The sequence below is a fragment of the Sylvia atricapilla genome, chromosome 7, assembly GCF_009819655.1.
Source record: "Sylvia atricapilla isolate bSylAtr1 chromosome 7, bSylAtr1.pri, whole genome shotgun sequence".
Taxonomy (NCBI): domain Eukaryota; kingdom Metazoa; phylum Chordata; class Aves; order Passeriformes; family Sylviidae; genus Sylvia; species Sylvia atricapilla.
The window spans coordinates 8724149-8746924 of record NC_089146.1 but is presented as its reverse complement, the minus strand read 5'-3'; the positions used below and the strand labels follow the sequence as shown (position 1 = coordinate 8746924).

Sequence of the window (22776 nt, the reverse complement as noted above, 5' to 3'; positions counted from 1 at the left end):
CTTTCAAATACCTCCAGGCACAGTGACTCCACCACTGCCCTGGGAAGCCTGTCTCAGTGACAACCCCTTCAGCAAGGCGATTTCTCTGAATACCCAATGTAAACCTCCCATGGCACCGCTTGAGGCCTTTTCTTCTCATCCCTTCACTTGTTTCTCGATGTTGGTTATTTTTCTTGTTAAAATTACAATAAACAGGGAAGTGGGAAAATTTTCCATTAGTACTTCTTTCATAAGAGTGAAATGCTGCAGCATGCATGGCTATGAGTATGAAGGATAGGATCCTAAAGGACTAAGGGCTGGAAGATTTGTATTGTCTTCAAAACAGTATTCCCTCTCAGGCAATATAAAACCAGAACTGAAAGTTAAAAGTTTAAAATTCATCCATCAACGCAGTAAGGTCCATTTCTTTTATATGAAACTCCACCACTAGCATTCCTCCCACCCGTAATTCTGTGACAGCATTGGAACTGAAAAGTCCCAGGTGTTAAATATGATCCTGTATACTTGAAACTGAGAAAGAGCTTTTCTCCCAATCTTGAAGTGGCAGGCTAAAGAATTTCCTTTTCCAAACACAAATATGAAATTCCAGAGGGACGCTGTGGACAGTTTTATTACCCATCTGCTTTACAATAATGTACCCGCTGACAACCTGATTACTCTATGCAAAGACAAGATAAATGATAATACTATACAGGTTCAGAAAATAGGACAGATTTTGATTTTACCTCTGCACTCCAACATAACTCTATTGATACTCTGAGCTTATTTGTTACTGTACTGGTGTGAAATCCAGTTCTTAATCTTGAATTTGAACAAAGGAATATATTCCACTGTTAGGGGAAAGTGGGGTCGTAGTGGGGTTGAAGAGAAAAGAAAGCTCAGTGCATGCAGTTCACAAAATAATCCCTCTTGTTCTTCACACATTAAAGAAGGACTTGCTAGGTCACAGAGGAGCAAATCCACTTCAGAGAGTAAAGTAAACATTTGTCTCCTAATTAAGAGTTTCTGCTATTAAACATTTGGCATATTTGGAAGGCAGAAATGCTCTGGGTGGAATTTGCACGGGCACTGGTGCAGCACACAGCCCATGGTGCAGGCCACGGCGGGGCAGGTGTGCCCCTGCAGCCCATAGAGGACCTCATGCTGGAGCATGTGGATGCCCATATTTTAGTTCTTTATTTAATAAACTTTGTCTAGTTATATGAAATCCCAACTACCTCTCTGTGCAGGTATCTGTAGGGCATCCCACTGCACTAATTTGTGATACAATGGTAAATAATAATGAACTTAAGAGTACTTAAACTGCCAAAAAGTATTCCTAGAAAGATAATTCCATGAGATAAAACTACAAGCATTTTATTTTCTCCAACTTCCAGTCTATTAACCTGTGATACAAGTTTGGCTTCCTTCTGTTTTACCGTTCTGGGAATAAAGTAGGATGGTCTGAAGTTATTATAGGCAACTTTATATCACATTAATATGCTTTGGGGCTATATGAGGATCTCAAAAAGATATCCCAAATAAAACAGAAGAGTAATGAAGATGAAAGACCAGACCATGACAGTGCAGTACAGAGGAGTGAGAGATGGTTTTCAAAAGCAGTGCCAGTTCATATGGAGACAATATAAGTATGTAACTATTGAGGTTTCTATACTGCATCACTTAAGCATGTGTTCCAGTATTTTGATGCACGTGACTCTCTCTTGTCCAAAAAACAAATACAAACCTGCACATAGACCTACTCTCAGGTCTTTCATCGGACTGAAGTCCCACTTCACAATTTGGGCTATACCCTAAAAAATTTCCTGTGGCCATTCCTAGAGGACTTACCACGCTGTTTCTGCACACTTGCCAGACTGTGTGCCCTTTCGTTGTGCAAGGTGGTTTAAGAGGGCAGCAGACATGGTTTAAACTAGGTCTGGAGAACTGATCCAGATTCGATTGATGCTTTATATTTTAAAGGCTTACAATCTGCAGAGCAGAATTTTGTAGGTCTTCATCTGCCTTCAGTTAGATTTTGTAGCATACCATTTTATAACTAGAGCTGAGTGATTTATTCATGGGAAGAAACTATCAAATATTAACCATTTCAAAGAGGCAAACCTCCCTCTTTGTGTAAGTAAGGCAAGCATTTGGAACAGCAGGCCTGATGAGTGAACACTTAACTACATGCTCCTTAATCTTAGTTAAGTAGTGCACCATATTTGTGTCATGGAAAAAAAATCTGGCGTACTTTAGCACACCGCCAGTGATTTTTGTGCTTTATGAACTGTACCACAGGTAATATGTACAATCTGAAATGTTTGTGAAGCCTTAAGATTTAGGCTACCCAGATCTAGTGGTACTAAAAGTGAAATGTGGTCAGGGTGGGACTATTCTTTTTGCCTTCAGACAGTAAGAATTCAGTCAGATACAGTCTGCTTGAAATAAAAGAAAAACTACTGGGGCATAATAAGCAGACTCGCTTTTTTTTTTTTCACTTTTTCTTCATTCTTCCAATATTCCATACATATTTTAAGGTGCTTGTCACTTCCAACATCACAGAAAGTTATTATGCAGGTACTTGATCTGCCCCCAAAAGGAATTCAGCATTTCAAGAAAGCCATTAAATTATGCACCATGTTAGCCTGTGACCATCTATTCTTATCTCTACTACAGTTGCTGTCTATCTTCTTTCTGCTCCCATTTCACTGCTTTCTTCCCCCCCACTGCTTAGTTTTGTTCTAGTTGAAATTCAATAGCAAGACCTTTGGGAGAAGAATCAGGGACCTGCATTGATACAGTTCTGTGATCTGTGAGGAAGCCAGGGAAAATAAGTTTAAATAAGAATGGTACTACTGATAATTTTGTGCACCTGTATCCTCTTGTTTTATGCTTCACTTAATGATTGGAAGTGGAAAAATTATTTTCTCTCAAAAATTATTTGGAACATGAAGAAGAAAAACATGTTTGATCTTCAGATTTCTAAGTTCATCCAGCAGGTTTTCAAATGAAAGACACTTGTATCCTGAAAGACACAATAGATTCAAAAAAGAGACTTATTTTACTTCTTTAAAGCATTTTTGCTCATCCCAATTCTATTGTGAGATGTATATATGGGCTTGGTAGGTCTCTTTCTAAAAGACTCCCAACTCAGAAACTCCACTTTGGACCTGAAATGTATTTCGTTAAATATTTTGTTGATCCTGTCATTTCACTAGTCATCAATCAGCTCTTTCTCCCCCACCTCCAAAAAAGAAAAAAAATCCTGAAAGCCTTTCACACAGTAGGACTGCTGAGGATATTAATGCATTCCAGAAGAAATGTGGTGGTGTTCACAAAGGTGTATCTTACCATGCATTTAAACCAGTTCCTCTTTGGGCTGCAGACAAAAGAAAGGCAGATATGGAATGGGAACTTTTCAATTGGTCTAAATATTTTACAGTGGAAGGTATTGTACTTGTGTGATTCCCAGGAACTCCGGGTTTTTGATGAGCTAGAAAACACATCAGGAACAGGGTCTCTGAACTTGGATGCTTCTGTTCTCCACGATCAATTGTGAAATGAGGAAAGACTGCAGAGGCTTTTTCACTTTGGTGAGGATGTGTGGGAGATGTATGCAGGCATCTTTGTAATTTCTTTGAAAAGGATAGGTCCAAGTTACATTAGGGGAGCATTTTGGAGTTTATTTAAGGTCTTTGAAAATTAAGAGACTTATTATTTTTAAATTAATAGATTTATTTTCAAATCCCCCTCTGCCATAATGCAGCACTTGTCTCTTAGACGGTGTTTTTTATTCAACTTTAGTCTCCTTTCCGGAAAAAATAAAGCTCCTGTGCATCTCAAACTGTGAACTCCACCACAATGTGTAACAGTGTGTGCTTTGTCATGCCGGAGCTCTTTATCCATTGTTTGGTCTGATAATCTGTCGTCAGGGGTCCGGCTGAGGCTGGTCTGTGACAGGGCCACAGAGAGGTGTTTATCAGTGCCTAATACTCTCCTTTGGAGCTAACATGAAGAATCAAGGATTAAAATAGGCAAGCCTGGTGTAGCCCAACCACAGAGCCTTTGTGGAATGGTGGAAAAGCTTGAAAGGTCAGCTGGGGAGTCAAGTGTGCTGGGAAGGCCTGTGGCCAGGCAGGATTTGTGGACAACAGCTTCTCTCCATGGGCATCCAGTGTGGGTGCTGCCTGCAGAGCTCTCTGAGCAAGTCAGTAATAACCTGATACTGGGAGGCACTGAGAGCCCTCGGGTCATGCTTGTGGGAGTGTGGTGCCTTCCTCAGGATCAGACCCAAGGGCAGGAAATTGTCTTTGGAGCTCTTTTCATTTTAAAATAGAGCTGTGTTTCTTTAATGTTTTAAGGTTCTGCCAGGAATTGTACTACATATTCATGGTCTTTAGATTAAAAAATCTGGTTTCTATTAGTGAGTATATGAACTTCAACTTCATTGAACAGAATATATTGGTGGGAAGGGGAAAGCAGGTTATACAGTAAATATATGCCTGTGGGACTGTGAAGAGTGAATTGTTAAAAGGCTCCAACATGTAGTGGGTGCATAAATATATTACAAAAGCCTGAGATGCAAAGTTAATGCTGACAGGGAAAAGTGCAGGAAGGTAACAGTACCTTTATTGTAGACATCTGCAGCTGAAGGATCCTCTTGGGATCACCATTTGCTTGCCCTGGGAATTTGTTGACATGCTGGATGGCAGCATCCACAGGTTTTATGGGCTGGAACAGAAGGGTGATCTAACTTCCATCTTTCCTGAACTAAATTTTATAGGCAAGGTCTTTGGTTAGTGATGTAGCATTTGATACTTGGTTGGACAGGGTAGGGAAGCTTTTTGCCAGGTCATAGCTGCAGACTGGATTTTTCCATGTGAGCTGAGAAAGAGTATTCTGGTGCAGAATACCTCTGACATTGCATAAAGCATTAAATATTAGCTTGAAATCATCTGTACTACTCTCAGATTTCAGGAAATATTCTTTAGCAGTTGTTAAATTGCAGAGAAATTCCACTAGTGTTGCATTCTATATCAAATATCAATGAAAGCAGCATCATTAATGACACACTAATGAATACCACATGAATTAATAACAATCGGCTACTTTTTGTAGTCCCCCTGGCTTCCAGCTGTCTCTTAAATCACTTCAAATAATTAATTGCTTAATGCTTTTCACCTTTGACAGACAGAAATAAATTGCAGATTGAAAATACCTGTGTTGGCAGTGGGCAGAGCAAAGTGGAATGGCTGTTTGCTGCTAATCGAGAGGGACGGTGCATTTTGCCCTGCTGAGCCTGCCTTGCCCAGGTGGTGGATTAAAGGAGGCTGATAGTGCTCATTTCAGTCAAAAATTAATCCAGGGCCGCAGAGGTTTTGTAGCTGTTTCTCCTCCACGGAGCTGAATCAGTACCTCTGAAGTGACCAGCCCTCTCTCTGCAGACTGCTGCAGGACAGTCAGTGGCCGTGACTTTCCCCTTCAGCTTGATTGTGTCAGTATGTGACAGAGGTGCCAGGGGTCTTTTTTAGGGTCATCTCTCTGTTGAGAACTGCCCTGACATCACCTCAGTCAATAAGTGACCAAGCAATTGCAAGAAATTCCAGTCCCATCGGCCTGGGACAAATGTGAATGACAGCCTCATGCAAATGCAAACACCTGAATATAATATTTTTTTCTGGAAGCTGTCTGGCCCTGAGGATTTTAATGTATTTATTCTTTTTATTTATAGATCCTAAGGGACTCAGTTGCTTGGAGAGCTGCATCTTTCTACCTGTGCCCAAAGCAGGTAAGGTCAATTATTCAAATGAAGTTGTAGTGACCAGAGAATGCATGGGAAGCGCCTTAATTTTTATCAGTTTGAAAATGCGAGAGTCAGTCGTGGTTCTTTCTTCTCAAATTAGTTAAAATTGCAAAACATGCAGGCTTGCCGTTTCAAGAAGTGTGGGAAAGTGCCTGAGATATATTGTGGCAGGAAATCTTTCATATTGTGTATTCTGCTTTATTCCACAAGTGGCAACCACATTACAGCACTGGCTGCAAGACTATTGCATTTGTAAATGTTTGAGCTGGTGATATCGGTGTATATTGTACTGCCTGGGCAAGGAATAAGTTTAATTTATTATTTTTTAGTAATTTTTTAAAAAAAGCTTGTATTTTATGGTTTTATGATAGAGAATGCAAGAGAGAGAAGCCATGTGATTCAAAGGGAAGGAAAGCCCAAATGCCTGTTTTTTTCAGCCTCTGATAAGTGCAGCTCACAGCTTTCAACTACTAATGCAGAATTTAATCCTAGTTCTGCATTTTCCTTTTCTCGACCTATTAAATGTGATACAGAATGGCAACTTCTACTTTATTCCAAATGCACATTTTCAAGCTCTAAAGTTACTGGAGGAGTTCTTCGCATAAAATGACATTACCCTGTGTACATGAAAAAAATGGAGGGCAACAGGAATTTGTTGTGATAGAAAGTGTAAGCTGGTGGACTTTCAGACACTTAAAATGCACGGAAAGGTACTACAGTTACAAAAAAAAAAGAAAAAAAAGTTTTCTTCTGCATACTTTTGTGCCAGTAATCATCACAAATTCCTTGCAGAAAATTCCTCAGGCAAATTTGTTCCTCCCAGGTATAATTATGCCCGACAGAAGGAGCTGCGGGGGCTGGTTGCCAACCTGGAGGGCCTGTGCTCTCCTGAGGTCAGGCCCGTGGCAGGAGCAGCTCCAGCTCTGCACTGCCAGGCTGCCCCTGCCTGAGGGATTTTGGAGGGTGTGTGAGCCCAGCTTTTTGGGGGAGGCAAACAAGGTCAGGCGTTAATGGCAAAGAAAGCAGAGGTGGTAAAAGGCAGAGGTGGAGGAGCACAGGGGCTCGTGACACAGGTGACAGTGCCTGGGAACTGCCCCTGCCCGTCTCCTCAGCCCCATCCCAGCGCCACGGTACCAGGTGAGGTGCTGGCACAGGGACTCCGAGCCCCCACCAAATCCTGCAGAGTGATGGTGAGGAAAGATTTGACAGGGAGGGAAAGTGACAGAGAAAGAGATGTGGTCTAGTAAAAGCGTATGAAACAGAAACATGGGGGAAAAAAAGCAAGAGGATGAAAAATGGAGGGCAAGCAAACTAAAAGCAAAGCACTAACAGCATACGGCATAAACTCAGAAATTTTTTTGCACTGGTATTACAGAATAAAAAACCCACCGGGAAAGGAGGGCAAGCACTGGGTTGAGACAAGAGGCAAGATTTCTCTATGCCTGAAAGCATATTGTTAAGATGAATTTTCTTTATGCATCCATACCCTTTACCTAAGTGCAGTAGGAATAGTTTGAGGCTTGTTGGCTATGAAATGTATTTATGATTTTCTGCTGCCAAATAAATGTTCAATTTTGTTCAAAAATTGTTTTCTTTATTTACCCAGGGCAGGTACTTACAGTGCTAAAGCTAAATGTCACTCTGATCTGCTAGAAGTATTTTGTTCTGGGTAATAGCCCAATGCCTTTAAAATTCAGTGTGTTATGCTTTATTTAAAAATAATGGGCAATATGGCTGTATTTCACAGTGAATAAGTGTATTAATTATGAGACAAATCACACTAGATACTGTTTGCTGCTCAATTTCCTTTGAAATTCAATGAATAATAATTTTCTTTAAAACAGGAGACATTTTTAATGCATCCAACAATGATAAAGTAGACTAATTACAGGTAATATATTTTTATTGAAATCTGAATGACTACACTTGTCACTGGGTCTCAGAAACAGGCTTGAATCATATAACATGTGATAATCAACTAATTATAAATTTCTTCCATTCCTACTAAAGAAGATCAAGTTAGTCAGAATTTCATCTGACCCAATTTTCCTGAAGTGTCAGAGGTAAAGCTTCTCTTGACCTAAATGTGGCCTGTATTCATTCTTCATTTTATGGCAGTAGCAGTTTTTTTACCCTAAAACTTCTGCAGAACAGAATATACAGGGCTAGAAACTCCACACTACTGTAAAAGGCAGCTCCTTGCTTTGACCCTGGTGTGAGATCTCGCTTCTTGATAATGTGGGTGTCACCTGCAGACACCAAGGCTCTACCATGATGCTCCACACCCATCACCAGGGAAAAAAAAAAATAAAAATCAGAGGCTGTCATTATAAGTTTCAAATTTTCTTTGTGTAAACCTCAATGTTCTCTTAAACTTAGCTGTTTAAGCACTTATACCTGCCACTACATTCCTTTGCTGGAATATTAATAGGAAGGGAGCACAAGGAGTAAAATCAGTCTAAATTAATTTCAAAATTCAAATAAAGGCTCGTGCTTAGGTTGTTTTTCTCCAGGACTCACCATTTCTAATTAGGATGCAATATGACATGTCCTGTTTTCACATTTCATACGCTGCATATTTCAAGTAGAAAATCCAGACTCTTGAGATGATGGCTGGCAACTTGAGAGAAAGAAAAACATAAACAACTAGGAGGAAAAAAATGAATATAATAAAACTACTCTTGAAAATATTCCAAGGGTAAGTCAACTCAGAAATATGTTCAAAATATTGAGTGTGAGCATTAGTTTTCCATAATACAGATGGAATCAATGCATTCAGAATATTGATTACAGATTAAGCTCATCTTATCAATAAAGACCAGCTTTTGCAATCATCTTGTGAGGGATCCATCATGCACTTCTATCAATCCTGAAAATAATCCTTCCATGGTTAGAAAGGTTGCCTTTTTCACTAACAGAGCCTGAAAATGGTTTCTCATCAACTCAGTTCCTTAAAAAAAACAACACCCGTTATGTTTTTTTTCCACTTCTTCTAAAACAATATTCCTTGGTTTAGAAATTAATATCAGATTCTTAAGCATTACTGAAGGAAAAAAACCCTAAAAACATAAATAATCTTATACAGATGTTAAAATTTAAAGGGCATAATGAACTCTGTAAGAAAGTATCATCTTATATATCACAACAAGCGAACTCTTAAGGACACCAAAGCGGGTATCTTTCTACTAAGACTATGCATTACACATTCCAAAACACATACCTGTAATTGGAATAAAAACAGTGAAACCAATGTGGTATTCAGAGCTTATTCTGCTCCTACAATCAGCTGTTGATCTAACACACATTTAAAAAATATTATTTCCATTTGGCTACAAACAGCTGCCAGTGGAAGGAGCATCCAACAATGGCTTAGTGGTTATTTGAAATGAGCCTTGAGCTATTTTGGTCTTACATGGGGCGTAAGAGTTAGAGCAAAGAACAAGTGTTCTGGGTGGATGGAAAGGGCAGTTGTGGCACAAAATGGCACAGAGCTAGGAAGGGTCACACACTCCTTGTCTCAGCTGGGGCTACTTAGAGGTTTCCTCTGAAGGTATTGTACAGATGTCCAGGAATAGTTGTGCTGAGCTGTACCTGAGGGCTGGATTCAGCTAAAAACTAATTTGACACATAATCAAAGCCCACAAATGGAAAAACTGAACAATAAAACCCCTTCATCTTTTCCCTTAGACATGAAGCAACAGCTCAACTTGTTTTCAATAGTTCAAGACAACTAGGGCTAAACTAAGGCTGTCCCAAAAGGGCAGGAAAATTGTATCATCCAAACAACATGTGACCTCCAGTTATGACTCTACAAGTGATCCCTTCACTCCTGTAATCTGCAAGTGTAGGAATTGTTTGTGCTTGATTTTTACCAAATCTTACAGCACCATAGGGCTTGATCATTAGCACTTAATTTAAGGAGGCATCAAGAGCTTCAGTAATGGCAAGTGTGTTATCAAGGGTAACTGCTCATTTCATTAGCTTGTTTTCAAATTTGTACAATTCTTATTCAATAGGATACTGCTTTTGTCAAGCTAGTTTATTGATAGCTTAACAAATTAAAAGAGGCATTTCATTCTTTTCCCTGGAGAGAAAGGAAAAACAAAAGGACGGAAAACAATTAAGAATGGAGAAATGAATAACAAGCTGCAATTAGTTGTGCAATAGTGAAGTATTACATAGATTGCACTTTGCACTACAAGGATCAGTTCTTGAAAAATGTCCTGGAGAATAAGATCCTTTAAGAAAGCAAATATGCATTATTGAGCTGCATGAACTAGGAAATCACAAGAGATTTCTCTCTGCTGTTCAGTTTAAAAGAACTTTGAATCTTGGTTTGGTCTTATCTCAGTGGCAACTAAGAAGTGTTCTAGTTGTTATCAGAAAGGGTTTCTACTAAGTCTAGAACTCTTCCAGAAATGTTTCTCTATTTGGGAATCTCTCTCCCTTTCAGACTTCCCTGGCTTTAAGAAAAATATTCAACTTTAAATCTCATCTGGTAATGGAATATGTTATTAACATGACAAAAGCAAACTTTATTTGTTATAAAATTATGCTTCACTGCAATTATTTAGAAATGCAATATGCCTATAAGTGCATTTAAATTACGGTAAGCAAAATAGCACTTTATGAAGAGTTGGGTAGTGTTGGGTTTGGGGTGATTTTTCTTTTTAATGGACTGTACCACCCACGAAAAGATTTCTGGTTTCTTGGATGATTCATTAATGCTTCCTTCATTTTCCAATTTCTATGGGACCATCTGGCCCATCTTTGTAGAAAGGCATTTAGCTGTAAATATATTTTACAGTCTTTCTCAATTTAAAAGTAGTTGCCCAGCTGCTTCACAGAAACTGTCAGCAATTGGTAAACTCCTCAGAATTGCCAGCCTTCATTAGTAATCCAATCAGGATGTAGTTTAAAATACTGCAAATCAGATTATGCTCCATTGGACAGGAATTGGAGTGACATGATGTGCTGGGTTATCTTATTTTGCATCTGTGATTGCCTTTAATCCAGGAGATGCATCCACTTTCTTTTGAGGGAAAGGCACTTAGGCTGGAACTGGCTGTCCCTATGCATGGATGTGGTCCTGTGTGTTCCCACAGAAAGACCTGCTCAGGTTTTGTCATTCTCCTCGAGCTGAAGCCACAGTCAGACGCTGGTAGCTGAGTTTTATGCAGCACTGGCTGCTCTTCTGAGTTCCTACACGATGTGATTTAGGTTAACTAGAACTGTGCATTTGTGTTTTCTGATTCCTGTGAAGTTTAGATTGGTCCTGTTCTCTCTCACCATTATCTTCTGTACTATAAACCTCACATGTCTTTAACAGCTGGCAGTGCTTTCTGTTAGTAAGGTAAGAACGTGGAGGTAAGGCAGCGAGGTTGGCACTGGGCTGCATTAATCAGTTACTTCAGTACATAATTTCTGTCATTGGGAGAGTCTCTGGTACAATATGCAGGTGGGAATATTTATCAGAACAGTCTAATTAATATAAATTTCTAATGCATGGTGAATCTTGTGTTGCAGACCAAACTGCACAAAGACTTGGATGGATACAGAATTCCATATTTATTTCTAAGGCTCTACTCAAACAAATACGTGCATAGAAAAACTGCCACTTTGTACTGTAAAGTACATTCTGGACTATAGCTTCTGTAGTATTAGATTTTCTGATGGGATAACTCATGTAGGTCAGAGAGGGAGTAAAGTTTACCTCATTTAGCCAGCTGGTGTTTCCTAGGACATTTCACTATGTTACATTCAAAAGTAATTCTGAATTTTGTGCTTTAGATACGTATTCTGGAGTTCCTAATTGCTATAATAAAAGAAAACAGGGCACCCACTACCTGCTGCTCAGCTCTCAAAATGTTATCACTTGTTAAAGGCTGAAAAGTCTGTTCATTGTTATCAGTTGGATGCAGAGTTGCATGATAGAGCTTTTATCAATTGTGCTTTATATGCCTCTAATTAGATGAGCCTTCAGGAACAGCCTTGAAAACATGAAGAGGACATGAAAACTTTATGTCAGAAATTCTGTGAGACATTAATGTACTACTTCCAGTTGAACAGAAGGTTTTGAAGGTGTGAGACATAAAGGGACATATTGACAGAATAATGTGATGTCAGAGAAGGCTGTCTAGTCACTGTTTTCAAGAGAAATTTAGAAACAGGTAATAGTGTGGAGATCAATCCTGACAGGTCTATCCAGAGTAGATAAAAGAGGATAAATTTCTAGACAATCATGTCTTTGGGATTTATTTAGTTAACAGTACAGAGGGAGAATATTTAGGTGAGTGGAGTAGAAGAGACAGAAATTCTACTGGGGATTGAAATCCTTAAAAGCAAGTTTCACTAGTTTTGTCAAATCTCTTATTGAATAGTAATAAAAAATACTAAAACTACATGTCTTAGTGCTGGGAAAAGTTTAAAGTTTAGTGAATAACTTCTACTCTTTGAAAATACAGTGACAATATACCTACTCTGACACACCAAAAAACCATCCTACAATTCATTGTGTACTGCATTCACATCCTCCAAACAATACTCTTGGTTAGCTTTAAGGAGGAAATTAGGCAGTGCTAGAAATGACAAGCATCCATTTTCACATGTTTGGTAGGGGTAATTTTCATTAATTAAATGCATTTCTTATGGAGTCATTGGCACTCAGCTAGCAGGAAGTTTCAAGATAACAACTTTTTTCATAGGCAGTTGCATGGAATTATATGAGTTTGTATGGTTACTTTACTAAATTCAGAGAGTTCTGCTGACTCTGATTTTCATGTATCTTTTCGTTTTTGTCTACTGTCAATGTGATCTGTGAAGAGCTTGGCTTTTCAACTAAATCCCCCAGTTCAGTTCATTCCAGTTTGAAGACTCATCCTAGTGGATAATTGCACATTTCATGGCATTTTTATGAGCCTTTGCTTCATAGCTTGTGGATGTCTGTATTTCCTAGGTTTTATAGCCCATGAAATAAAGGGGTTGTGTTGCAGCACATTCAACAGCTCATACAGAGAACCTGAATGCTAATTTTTAGGACTTAGACCAGTGACATCATTTGCCTCTTGTGGTGGGGAGCCAGGAATGACACTACTTCCAGCCCCTCCAGGAAGCTAGGCTAGTAAAAAGCCTTTGCAAATTCTGTTTGTTCCTAAATACAGTATGGCTCCCAGTGGAATTTCCCCTGATCTCCAAGTAGTTAGGAAGGAATTCTGTTTATCTTTTTTTGTTGACTGTGAGACTGCCAGGCACAGGCTATTCAAGCAAAATAAACAGTAATGTACAACACTTTTCCCACAACTGAAATACTAATATGTGAAGTAGTGATTGTATCAATACACACTCAGCTATCAGAAAAGTAAGCAAAAGGGAAATGAAAAATGGTACATGAAGGGAAGAATGAGAAAAAGAGAAAAACGTGATCCAGCTGCCATCTCCAAAAAATGATCCAAAGGAGCAGCTCCTGCCAATCCTCAAGTGTGAGAAAACAACTCCCATGTTCATGTGAACACTGCTATCATTCAATCCTTGCCATGTTTAAATATTACACTTACTTTGTTTAACTATTCAGTAAAGAGCAGTTATGAAATTTCTTTCCTACTGGATTTGGTGATTGATCCTTTATTCAGATCTTCATAAAATATCCACAGTGATCTACCAGTGATTTGGCTCTTTTGACTGGTAATACTGACGATTTTATTAAAACTAGGGCAAAAGGGAATTGAATACTTTTATCTAGAAATCCATAATTTAAGCCTCTTATTTTATATGTTGTTAAATGATACTGCTCTGGATAAACAATGGATGCATTAGGTAGACAGGATATATTCCATAGCTGTGGCTTAGACTTCCTCTGTGATTTTATTGCCATAAATGATTGCACAGGATAACAGGGTAATTCACAGAGACTTTGTAGTTTCAGCCCTTTTTCTCTCTTTGTCTGTTCCTTGTGTCTCTTCTGTCTTTTTCTCCTTTACACTATCAGTAAGAAATGAAATAAAAAGATCAATGTTGTGATAGTTGCACTTCCACATTTCAGCTGCCAACACATTTTACTCATGGATAAGGCATTATTTAGGCTTTAAGAGTTCTCTATACTATTAAGGAGCAAAATAAATGGAAGCAAAACACACTTGCAGATATTTACATGTATTTATAGATTTATATGCCATTTATACAGCAGTTAATTTTCAGCAAGGATTTTATGGTTATATAAAAATCCAAGGAATTTTATTTGGAAAAAAAAATAAAGGGAAAGCTGGTAAAATATGAAAAATATCATTCTCTGAAAGAATTCTGGAGGAAGATATGAGCTCTCTGTCTTGACCATTAATTCAGTTGAGGATCTGAAATACTATTTTCACTCCCTTTGATTATGGGTCATTTACAAAGGGGTTCTAATCTCAGGTGGTTCCCAGTGATTAAAAAATTGTATCAAAGAAAATGAAAGGGACCTGTGCTGTATCACTTGGAACTGCAAAGGTCTCAGGACTGTTTGTGAGAAATAAAAGCAGTTCTCCAGTGACAGAAAAGTGTCAGTGGACACAACAGTGACTTTGATCCTGATTTAGCAATAGGAGCAAACAAAGTAGCTTTAGAATTTTGGATATGGGCTTTATAATTTTGACTGAAATAATAAATTGAAAACCAGGATCATCATGTTTTTTCTCCAACCTAACCCTCGATTTGCTTGTGAATGGTTTGCTCTGTATTTGCAAATAACATTTAGCCCTTTTACAGAGCTATTCTTTTTGTTCTGGTCTGTATTTTTAAAATAAAAATATATTAGAAGTGACTATAGAAGATACACAGGAGAAACATATATTGAAAGGAAACTAAACATCTAAAGTTAATTTAGTATTCAAGGTTTGGTTTGAACCTGTGACACTATGAAGAAAAAGTCTGCATCTAAACCATACTCAACAGGACATGAATTGATTTTTGTGTTTTCCATTTTACATAGTGGACATTGATTTGCATCCCTAATAAGGCCATTAATACTGGAGTGAAAGGAAGGGTAATAGTCATCCAGTATATCTATAACAAGTAGGAATATTAGTCATTAACTACTATGCCTGTAGTCACTTAGTTCAAATCTGTGTCTAGGTGCCCTTTTGCTTTGTACAAACTATAGGACAAAGAGAGATTGCTGTAGGAGAGAAACTGCAGAGACAAAAGAGATTGCTGTGAAGTTTTAACCGGTCAAAATAAAAGCGTTTAGTTTAGATATTGTTACATATTTGTGCCCAAAGATAGATGAGCATCAATAAGCTTTAATTTAAAGGAGACATTTTTATTTAGAAACTTCTTCATTGGGAGAAGAGGAGATGGCTTGAACACAGTGTAAATTCAGTGAAGAATTGCATTGCGATTTTATTGTCGTGAGTAAGCAAGCGAGACAGCAGATGTGAGTTACAAAAGCAGAAAATATCTGGGCAGAACCTCTATCTACTCAATGTACTTTAATATAAATAGTAATAGTAGCACTGCCAGCTGGAGGGCAGGAAGAATTCACCTGAATGATATTTTGAGCTTTGGGTTTCTAGGGAGTTTCAGGGAAAGTGGATGAGCAGATGGAAACAAATGAAAATGAAAACTTTTATGGTAAGAAATTGTATGAAAAGGTGTGTTGTATGATTAGCATTGCAGCGTAGCGAGGAACATAATCTAGCTGTAGAAAGCACAGCTGCTAATGATGAAAGGGTGGAGATCATAAAACATAATAACACCTTCAGCTTCATTAACAAACCATGCATATGTTACCAGTCTTCCTGTTGTAACTTTTTCAGGACACAGAGATAAGCCTAAGAGACGCTAAAATGTAGTAAATGCTCTAAACAGTACTTCTATGAATGCAGAGTAATGGAATTCCATACTTACCTGTTTCACATAAATACTAAATAGGCGAAATGTTATGTAAATTGAATCACAAGTCTCCCCTAATGCAATTACTACCTTCTATAGACCCCATAACTCCAGTGGTTTATCCAAGAACTTTGTTCTTCTTTACTGCTTTTATCTGTGTTGGACACATGACTGAAACTGGCTTGCTTACAATGCCACAAACTCCCATCAGTTGCTTGCATGCTTTCTTTCCAATTTATCTTTTATGGATGGTTCTTTAACTAGTGCTGTCATTCCACGCTGAACACACCACTTCATCTCTTCTGGAAAGTTCTGACAGGGTGCCCTGGGTGGACAGTAACTCTCTTCCCCCACTGTGAGCAGTGCTGCCTTGTACTTCCCAAGCCCCTCAGTCCCTTCCTTTCCAGGTGGTTCAGGAGTTCCCTTTCATTTACTTCCATAATTATTTCAAATCACAGCATTGCTGCCTTCAATCACTGCTACTGGATGCTGCTGTATCCTGTGCGTCTCACAGTCACACGAGAACACTCGGGTTTGTTTTGCCCATCATCTTCCTCCAGTCATTGCACACTTCCTGTCAGCAAATATGGAAGATCATATAATGAGGGGCTTACATAAAATAATAACTACAGGATAAAGCACAGTCTGTGCATTATCTGCCTGTTGAACTAGTTACCTATCTGTTTAAATGTCAGAAACAATTCCAGACATTAGCTAATATATCCATAATACACAATGAAATGCTGCCACAAAGGCAGCAATTTTCTAGCACTCATAGACTTCCTCAGGATCCTCGTGATGGAATAGAAGCAGGCAATAAATTCCACTTCTTGCATAGACTCTCTCTGTCACTACAGGAGGTTAAGCTTTCCTTAAGGTCTAACCTAGTTAGTACCATTTTGCTGTTGAAGCAAAAATAAAATACATGGTTAGACAGTTGCTGTGTTCCCACCTCCTAGTTCTTCACAAAGAGAAAAGAATTTTAGACAGTTTTGTCAGCTAGCTGAGATTTTTGTTCATTCCTCCTAGGCCTTTTCACAGCTTGGACAACTTCAGAGTAATTCAATGTCAAGGACGTTGCTTCTTCTGAAAACTTCACATCTGCCATTTTCAGAGTGCATGGAGCTGTCTCCTGCCAGCTGTAGTACATTAATTTTGAAGGCATCAAAAAAGGCCACCATAATTGATTGTTTAAACAGAAGTACCTCTATTTCCACACCTGCAAATAGAAGCCCAGACCTTCCTTGTTCTGTCACATCTGACAGCCACCATCACCCTCCCAGAATGTCTCACCTACTCACCAGCATTTTAAAATCCCTGTTAATAGGAATTATTTATGAAAACTGCACCTTAAACACACTTTGCAACAAAACAAAATGCTACGTTAGTAACAAAGCTGGTAGGCATTAGCCCAAAGTGTTGATTGCTCCAGGGCTAGCATTTGTGCTAGGCTTCCTCTCAGGTCTTAACCCTAAGCTTGACAAGACTGGTCCAGAAAACACTGTGGAGTATCCTGCGGCAGCTGTATTTTTATTAGTTTCTGGATAGCTACTGGTGAAGGTGCAAAGCAAGGGCAGGAGGGGTGACCTGTGTGACTGGGGGCTTGTTTTCCTCCTGGGGAAGTAGAGAGAAGAGTTTAGCATGTTCCTGGAGCCTGCCACCTCCTTCTGCTGACCAAGGAAATTGAGGAATGGATTTCTTCCCTGTATTCTCATGAGCACAGTGATCCTTCCCTGCCTTCAATCTGAGAATGTGACAAGAATGTCACCAGATAAGACAAGAAAGGGAAAGGTCTCTTTCTTTCACTGCATCCACTCCTAATTCACCTCTTCCGGGAACACGTTGTGTCTCCAGTCTTCCTTAGTTCTTCTCTCCTATGATTTTTGTTTTGATTTCTCATCAGTAATTCCTCTCCATGGATCTCTTGTCAATTAAGCACAGTGAATAAACCCATTCTTGTACAGGATTACTGGTGTAATTTGAGTTATGTTTGTCTCTATTATTAGTTTGATGCAATTTACTGAGATGTGATCTGCATATACTCAAAAAGTAAAAAAAATAACACCCGACTTTTGCATTTCTTTAATGCTCTTTCATCTTTGTGGGTATTGGTGAAGATCACATAGTTAGGGTATATAGGTGGATATGAAACTTATGTTATTTACACCCTAAAAAATTTCAGTTAAATAATTTTTTTTTTGCTTCCACATTTTAAAAGATTGCATGTTATATTGGCATATTTGCTTGGGAAAATAACTCACTCTTGAGGTAAGTGTCCAGGCATTAATCAGTTTGACATATTCAGTCTCCATGGTTAGGAATGGCATTGAAAAGAAGGTAACATAATTTTGAAGTTGAAGAATAATACGGGCCCTAGCAATTGAGACAGTAATGAGTCAAAATTGCTATTCATTTTGCAAACTTGAATATGAAAGAAACCATATCTGGGAAAAGAATCTGAGAAAAAAAAAGTGATAAAATCCAGCATCAGTTCTTATTTGCTCTTTGAAGTCTGATTTTGCCCACAGAAAATGCATAAAAGAAATTTGGAATGCATTTTTTCTGATGATCAGGCTTTTCAGCTGTTGACAATTCCAGGTTTTTGCCTATTAATACACTGTGTCAAGTATATGTTTAAATATACGTAATTGGAGATCAGGAAGATTCCTTCTAATCTTTCTTAACTTCCTTGCCAAGAATAGTGTTGAAATGACATGCATATCGCTGTTGAAATCAGTAGGGCAGAAAGAATGAGAGTAAAGAGACACCATTCTTCATATCCCGGGATGTTCTGCTTCATAAAAAAAAGAAGAGTCTTAAAGGAGCAGATTTGCCTAAGAATTAACATTTCTGTAGAAAAACCAGCAAGATTTCAGTTTTAAACAACATTTAACAGGAACTGTTTAGCCATGTAGTAGAGGAGTTGATATCTGATATTGAATACTTCCACAGCTCCATAAGCAGGGCAGGAAGAACAAACTGAATAAGTTTTTTTAATTTTCAGGTCACCATGCTTTCATGGTAAGATTACCTTCTCTCATCCTGAGTCCGATGCCCTCTGAACATGCTCTTTTAGATATTTTCCATGAGAACCATTAAATGTATAATGCAAAATTCTTTCCTTTTTCAGTTTTCTTACTCTTACACTGAGCTGAGATACTTCCCAGTATTGGTCCAGCTACCTCAGCAGGAGAGTATTTGCATTCCTTTGATTAACTCTGGGACAGTTACAGAGCCAGTTGGTTCTCTCAGCTGATGTAGCTGTTTATCAATAATAAAGACTGCCCTTATTGTTGAGCAGAGTTCAGCTTCCTTTGTTCTGGCTGTGCTCCATCACCCTGATGTTCTCACCTAAAATTGATGAGGGCATTGTCCTCACCCATCACCTGAGAATCACCTTCAGCTGTACGAGTTTGCTGGTTCAGCACACTCAGAAAATTTCCCAGCGTGGTGGGTATTGAATTCCTTCCCTTTCAGGAAACAGATTTCCATCTTCTTCTTGCTGTGGTCTCTACTGTCAGGTCATGAATACCTGTTACAATGGTTTAGTTGAGTAAGAAATAAGTCAGTTGTCACTGTGAGTGGATGAAGCAAATAGAGAACCAGATCTGGCATTGAAGTTAATACAGCTAGATGGTCTCTGTTCTTGGGTCTCTATTAAACAGCATTTAGCACAATGCAGTTGCTAATGACTGAAATATTTGAGTTATTCCTTAGTCGAAAATAACAATGGGAATCATCAAGTTTAAAAATAAAAACAAGAAAGCATTTTTCTCTTATAAATATTGGCTAGCCAATTAAGAGTTTGCAGGAGTGAAAAGCAGTTGGGGCAAACTTTTTACTTCAGAAGTTACAGCTGTTTGCCAGCGTTCCAACACAGTTTCCTACAAACTCACAGCAGGGAGAAAAGGCAGTGGCAAATGTTAGGTGACCCGAGAGCTGCTGTACACGTGTCCAGGGTGTCGTAGGACACATCAGCTGCGTGGGCTGTGTGCTTGGTCTGGGATCAAGTGCGGGCCAGGGATTGTGTTTGCCTCTAGCCTCTCCTTCTTCTCCAGGCTGGAGTCAGGAGGTTCAGGATCCGTGCTTTTGTCTGGTTTAATGGCTAGGTGTCATGGAATATGCTGGCTGCTGTTACCAAGGAAACTTGTCATACAGACTTTAGAAACTGTCTGGGAAAGAATTAATGAGCAGTTAACTTGGTTTCAGATCTAGCTGAACAAAATTGTTTGTGTGAAAAATGAAGGTTCACCCACACCAAAACCCTTTGCTGAAAGCTTGGTTAGGGTTCTTTTATGTGGCTATCTGACTGATTATTTTGAAATCTGTCTAAAAAAAATAAAGTTTTATTTCATATTTTTCTAACACATTGAACCTAACAAATGTTCAAATAAAAATATTTTGATTTTAGGAAGACTGTAAAAGAGAGAATAAGGCTGAAAAGCACCCTATCTTGTTTTTAATGTATTTCCCTCAACAACAAGAGCACTTACAGCTGAACAATTTCTGGCTGATATTAACCTAAAAATCTTAGCCTTAAAAATCTGGATTTCTTCACTTTATTAATTCCTCTTTTATTCTCTCAGTGCTGAGTCTCTCATTACATCTAGGTTACACCTCCACTGCTGTATTTTATGTACATCACTTTCACCTTATTCCCCAGTGGATATAGGAGGTAATTTATTACCAGCTTTGTCAGAGTAACCTTTTATGGGTGTGATTATATACATGTGTTCGTTTTTCTTTTCAAGACTGAACAAGCCAATTTTCCAAATTTTCTTTCATTCTACTCAAACCTCTCCTCACAGACAAAAAGTGCTGTAAGCAAAGACCTGCTAACAAGGAGAACATTCCTTTGCCTCACTGGATTCTTGGAGCATCTTTGTTAAGAGCTGAGGCAATGTTCCAGATGCCTTTCCCTGGAAAAGAAAAGCCAAATGTCCAGTCTGACAGGGTGCATTGCAAACAAAATGAAAATGTGAATAAATTCTCTAATAGAGGGATTTAATGGAGAGCACTTTTCAAACATCATGAAGAAAAGTAATCTATAATAGAGGCAAATGTAGTTATTTCTGATTCTTTTATCTATGTTCACTGCGTTGTTTTTATTCACTCCTTTTTAAAGAAAATTGCTTAAGGTAAGAATTGGATTTTTATAATTTGTGTTTGTACATTGGAGGGTATAGTGGGCACATCCCTTCACCATTACAGCTCAATTATAAATAGTGTGTTTGTTCTTGAACAAGCGAGACTGAAGGAGATATTGCTAGAAATTAAATCATGTAACCAGGTGTATTTGCACTTGAGTTACATTCCTAATTTATTTACAGAATAAAAGATGGCCTACTTTTTTTCTAGTGTTAGTATTAAAAATAATTTTCAGAAGTTGCCATTAAAAGTTGTTTTGGAAACTTCTTTGCAGGAAGGAGTTTAAAGCAAATTAGGGAAACCCCAGGAGAAGTCATTTATTTTATTCCAGCAATATGTGAAACAGTGACAGGTTTGCAAGCCAGAACTTTGTTTTCCCAAGTAGTTTCTGGAGCATACACCGTGTTGAATGCACAGGTACAAAACTCTTGCCATGCAGTTTATAGCTGGGGATGCCAAAAGCCATCAGTCTAATCAGGAACAAAGATCCGTAAGTGGATGGTAGATGCAGGTGTCTCTCCTTGTTTCCAAAACTTAAAGGAATATGTTAATTACTACTGAGAAGTAATCCTTAACCATCACAGAACTTCAGGTGTAGGAGCACCTTTTCTTCACTCAATCCATTTTATGAAGAAAAGGAACTGTTCAGCTCTCTCCAGGGAAAACTATCAGGAGAAATCTTTTGATTTGTGCCAACTTTGGTACTCACAAAGCAGACCGTCTTAGTTCCAGAGGGGCAAATGGCATTTTCCCTCCTTCTCATGGCCAGTATCACTGTCTTCACCCAAAAGGAGTCTGTCTGCTCCTCAAGGATGCACATGTGCATGTGAGTCTCAACCTGGTCCTCAAACAGAGGGAACAGAGCCTAGATCTGCAGGATAGCAGGAATGTGGTTCTTGAACTCTCCCTACTCTTTGTTGTACCTTAAGGCTTACTAGGAGAAAATTGAGCAAGGCTCTTGGGAGTTTTTGGAGTTCTTTGGAATGTTCTGGTATCTGCCTGAGCTGTACTGGCACTCAAGGGCAGTTTTAATAAGCTAAACAAAATGACAAAATTAACAAAATTACGCTTTAAGTTACCATATTAAAAAGGAGAAGTGGATCATTTTATGAAAAATGCAAGCAAAAGTTTTGGAAAACAATTTTAAACTCAAGGAACCTTTCCTTCTGTTTGGCACAGCTTATGTGGCTGGAGTTTGTTACTCATGTTCTTGAATGTCTGCAGTGCCCAGGGATTTTTGGTTCACTTGCTCCTTCTTGAACTGACACACATCACCTGCCTAAAGCAGCTATTTTAAAGTAGACAAAGTCTGTAACATTTAAGAACAATAAGAATTTATTCTCAGGGTGAGGAAGTAGGCAAAAAATGCCATTTCTTTACTCAGTCACAAGAGACCCTCACCCTTTCCAACTGATAAGACAGTGAGCATTCTTTGTGTTCTCAGAGATTTCATTTTAACTAAATTCCTTTTCAATATAATAGCAAGAAAAATAAAAAAAAAGATCTGAAGTGAAAGTGAGAAACGTAATTTTCACATGTCATTGTCACTGTGCATTGTTGGCTGTTAAGTATCATTTTAATTTTGATTGGTCAGTGAAGCTGTGAGACTACAATAAATGAAATTATCTGGCTGTATTCCTGTAGTGACATCCTTTTACTTTATACTTGCATGCACTGAGACAGAAGGCCAGTTCATGCTGTGTAAATATTTATCTCACTTATTTAGTGGTCTAATCTATAAATTAGAGTGAATCTATCTTTTCTCTGCTTTATTATAGTCAATTTCTGTGTGTTGTTCTGTACTGTGGACATACTCCAGTGCTCATTTTTCAAATGAATTTAGTTGAAAATAATGAAAAAATTATTAACAGTTGACTGTCTATGATCAAAATGTGCAGTCAGGTATCCGCATACCCTGCTGCTTGTACTTGACATATCACCTGACCCATTCAGGAGGAAAAGCAGAAAGGCTTTCTCAC

General features: G+C 38.5%; 1 long non-coding RNA gene across 1 annotated transcript in view; it reads left to right on the top strand.

The window, feature by feature from the left end:
- LOC136363820 (uncharacterized) overlaps positions 1–22776 on the top strand; it is an 82835-nt gene that overhangs the window by 18895 nt on the left and 41164 nt on the right. The window contains exon 2 of the long non-coding RNA XR_010744058.1: positions 5714–5770. This is a non-coding gene — a long non-coding RNA (uncharacterized lncRNA). The remainder of the gene's footprint in view (positions 1–5713; positions 5771–22776) is intronic.